This window comes from Amphimedon queenslandica, unplaced genomic scaffold, assembly GCF_000090795.2.
Source record: "Amphimedon queenslandica unplaced genomic scaffold, v1.1 AMPQUscaffold_9932_Cont17807, whole genome shotgun sequence".
Taxonomy (NCBI): Eukaryota; Metazoa; Porifera; class Demospongiae; order Haplosclerida; family Niphatidae; genus Amphimedon; species Amphimedon queenslandica.
The window spans coordinates 1-4,676 of NW_003549797.1; the positions used below are offsets into that span (position 1 = coordinate 1).

The 4,676-nt window shown below is 32.4% G+C and overlaps 1 long non-coding RNA gene across 1 annotated transcript; it reads right to left on the reverse strand.

Annotated features, from left to right (window-relative positions):
- Window positions 1-4,137: 4,137 nt before the first annotated feature.
- On the reverse strand, window positions 4,138-4,670 carry LOC109590500 (uncharacterized). Its single transcript, XR_002189350.1, has 3 exons — window positions 4,613-4,670; window positions 4,355-4,462; window positions 4,138-4,307 (listed from the first exon to the last, which is right to left on the reverse strand). It is a non-coding gene; the product is annotated as an uncharacterized LOC109590500 (long non-coding RNA).
- Window positions 4,671-4,676: the final 6 nt, after the last annotated feature.

The following is a 4,676-nucleotide window of genomic DNA, read 5'->3' on the forward strand; positions in this document are numbered from 1 at the left end:
TAGAAGCAGTTCAGATCTAGAGAGCCATAGCCTCCATCAACACTGCATTCTTCTAAAAGCAGATTAGCGGCTTAAGATGAGCAACAATCTCAGGCATAGCTAAATAGTATTAATCAAGTGTAGACCTGGTCCCATAGACAGATTATATAGAGTTCCAAACATCTAGAATTCTGCATCAACTAGTATTCTCGCGTACTAATCAACTATAACGCATCCTCTGCACTGCACTCTCTGCAGCATCACATTCCTGTGGTTTTGCAGTTGATGCAGCAGCACATTCCTGTGGTTTAAGAAGAATGTGCTGCTGCAAAATGTGCTGCTAACTTCAATGGAGTGATAACTGCCAATTGAATTGGTAGTTATCACAAATAGATATTATTGCCGATATTAATTCCTCTCCAACAAATTATCTTGTATGGTAATCAAAATTGTGATTAAGACTGTGCCCACCCACTTTTGCTTCATGTAAACTCACATCAGGGTTTCTACAAAGTTTTGGCATAGTGCTCATGTAGGTCCTTATCAGTGGATTTTAAAGTTGCTTCAAAACTTGATAAAATACCAAATACTATTTTAAAAATTTCTGGGAGAGAATTTTCAATTTTTATAATTTTTCTAATACAAATCAGATACATGTTCATGTGCTGTATTATAAAAATTTTGAGATGACTCCAATAAAAATTGAATTTTTAAAATAAATTTTAAAAGTTGCTCAAAAATTATTCTAAGACCCTGTACAGGGTTTTGGCCACGTTTTGCAAAAATAACTAAGACTGGAAAAAATTTTATGTTGTCAGCAAGTTTGATCTGATTCTGACAAAAATTGAATTTATAAAGAATTGGATCAAAAATTGGGCAAAAGTACTTGTACTATAATATGGCAAATTTTGTTAGGAATGACAAGAAGAAACTTCCTCTTTTTATAATTTTTATGCATGTTCTTATTCTGTGTAGCAAGTTTGAACTTCAAATTAAGTTTCATAAATTTTTAAAGTTGCTGTACTGTATTGCAGTACCATAAATGTCACTTATTTCATCTGATGGTAATTGATGAGGCATACTAAATTTAGAAAGGCTAATACTTCCTTTTTGCCTTTGAAAATATTGGGACAAATAGAAAATTTCCAACATCAAATTTTCTATTGTATATTTTAGAACCATTTACGATACTTGATGCTTTTTAGCTCACTTAGCATGCTACATGGGAAACTCTGATTAAAGCTAAAATATAAAGATGTGATATAATTGGTGACTGTTAATCAGCTGACAGATTGTAGGGCTTTTCAATGGGTTTTTAACATAGCACTTGTTAGTGATTTTTAAATTGCTCCAAAATTGTCAAAAATCAATAGGAGAGAATTTCCCGTTTTTATAATTTTGTCTGATTTACATGTACTCTTGTTTACATGCATATACATGTTTTTGTGTTGCATAGAAAGTTTGGGCTGATTCTGATCAAAATTGTGAATTTTTGAACTTGCTCAAAATTTGCTATGAACAAAATACAATTTTTGCCCAAATTTCATCAAAAAATGGCTCGCAGAGAATTTGCCACTTTTAAAACCTTTTCTGACACATATACATGTTAGTGGTTGCATAGAAATTTTGAGCTTATTCCAATCAAAATTGCATTCTTTATTAAATTTTAAAGTTGCTCCAAAAGCCACATACCTTGTAGTGCTTGTTAGCTCATGGAACAAGCTGTTTGATAATTTGAATCTGAATTATGCTTGTACAAATATCAGATGGTTAATTGGCTTCAAGCAGAGCAGCTTCTAGTCTGGCAAATGCTAACTTTTATAAAGTCTAATTTTGAAAGTGACATGTATCACTTAATTTGTAATAATCGTACTTAAGCCTTTCGCTGTGTTAGTAGTCATATTACTTTCATTTATTTTAAGAGTTGTGGGCATAATTGTTTGAATGATTCTGGTTATGCAGTCACCAATGTAATACCTATTAATATCATGTTCTTAAATTTCTTATATTATGTGTAGTTGCATGTATTGCAGTCAGAAGTACTGTATAGGCAAATGGTAATGTGCATTAAGTTCAACTTGTGGATTAGTCACTATCAGGGTTGGAGTTGATTATAAACTAGCATGATTATAATTATGATTATGATTACACCTGGGTATTTGTGAATAATTATGTTTACGATTACCGGCAAAATTGATGATTATGATTATGATTATAATTATATGTGCATAATTATCATGTGATTATAATAAATTTATGATGATTATACAATCAGGGATATAATAGACTAACGTAACCAGGATATATGTATCCCTGATACAATGATTAGATACATTTCAATTGTTCAATATTTTGTTAATTACGATGTCTTCTGAGAACATAAATGCCAAAGAACATAAGATTAAAAGTTGCAGTTCAATTTACTGTACTGAGTAGTTAACACAATGCTGTGATACTTGATCATCATGACAAAGAACATAAATGGTTATGTTCTTTGTCATGATTATTTGTCTTTATTGTGTGATTATAATTATGATTACGATTATAAGCTTTGGGATTTGTTCGATTACAATTATGATTATGATTATGAAAAAAATGTAATTAGTTACAATCAATTACGATTATAATCGTAATTGACTCCAACCCTGGTCATTATAATTATATACAGGTACTTTTGACTTCTCCTGATAAACGAATTGCACCAGTATTGCCTATGGGCAAGTTAACCTATTGAGCGAGAAGAAAAGAGCATCAGGACTGCAAATTACAAACTCATTCAAATGATAAAGTACAAGAGAGTGCCAACATTTTGGTGAAGAAACTCAAGAATTTGTCTATTTGCTTATATTACATTCTCTAGCAACTTTAATGGCTTCATCATACTAGAATACTTCTGCTCAATTTTGTTTAAAAAACATGCCACATCATGAGACATTTGCATGGGTTTTAAATACTTGCCTAATATATCTTCAGTGAATTTCACTACATGCTTAAGCTCAGCATCATCACCATTCATGTTGTCAACAGGAAAGAACAAGTGAACGTTCTTTGGATCAATTACAATGAAGTCATTTTTGACAAAATCAGCCTTCCCAAAATATTTTCTCAATTCTCTGTCTTTCTTTTTTAAAAGATTCTGCATATTATCCCGCCCAATATGATCAATGTGTGTGGCAATGAGTATAGCCTTACAGCCATCTATCTTCCTTACCAACTTCATAGTAGCTTGAAAAGGTTTGATGTAGGTACTGTATTGTGCTGTAATGCAATGTATATCCATTGTCACCTCCAGCAACAATCTCTTTTGTCAGCTCACAAGATACATCAAAGAAAACAAAATATAAAGCTGGTCCATGGAGGATGAAAGGCAAGGTAGCAATAAGCCCAGGCTGACTACCTACATTAAATATGTGAAGAGATCGCGAGTCATAATTGGTTCGGTTTGGTAGCTGATCAAGATTTTCGGTGTCATCAAAATATTTGGATGCTGTTGATTTGAAGCTGTCTTGGGGGGTATAAGGGAGTGAGTTTGGTGGCTGATCATCATCATTGGAGCTATTTTCACTGTCTAATGACACAATACTTGATAGTCGGGCAAATAGAATAACAAGCTCTTTTGCCTGGTCATTACCATTAGTCTTAGTGACATTCATTATTTCTCCTTTTAAATGATTTGTGAGATAGTTTTCCAGACATTGGAGGTCCAGATACAATGCACTTGATAGAACATTGTACCTCTAGTGTTTTGGAAAAAAACTAGTACTGTACTATCAGTAACTACTACAGCATCCTTACCATCAATATCTTCATGATCATTGTAAGTGGTTTCAAAACTACCAGGGGCATTGTTTACCTAAAAGGAAGAATAGAAATTAATATGCAGGAAATGCATGCAGCCATCATTCTTATACTTCCATTAGTTGAACTGCATCATTAAAATTTTTAAATCTGGCTAAACTGCAATGGTGTCTGTTGGTCCTATTACAAAATTAAAGCAATATGTAGTTTAAAAAATGACTGGCAGTTATGCAACTATGAATTCTATTTCAGTCATAAACAGGAAACTCCACTGTGTGATTATCTATATACTGGTAGCAATTTTAGAAATAAAAATTAAGCAAACCTATGCAATAAATTCCATTATTTTGTACATACATGTACATACGTAAGCAGCCAGTTTAATTACCAGATAAAAATTTTACTTACAAAAATAATAAAATAAAATAATGTTAATAATTACAAACTAATAGTACAGCATTGCTAAAATACAAATTTTGATGAATCAACAAGACAGGCTTGCTGGGTTGCTTCAACAGTAGCTGGAGCAGCTGCACAAAATATAATACACTAGATCCAATTAATGAAAAGAACTTACACAAAGTAAATGGTTGGTCTTCACCAGCATCATGTCTAGCACTTTCAATAGCTCTCTTTACAGCATATAAAGCAGCACTACTCATGCACAATGGTGGCTCACCAACAGCTAATGAAAAATAATGTGACTCTAAATATGTATTTTGCAGTGACACATTAAGATAAAGTAATGTGCATCATGCTCATTAAATGTTTTGCTGTGCAAATGTCATTAACATATCTTGGATGAATCAAATGTATTGACAATAACTGTATTAACCTTTAGAGCCAAGTACTCCAGTAGGATTTGGTGCATTCTTGAGTAGCTCAATTCTAAAATCAAT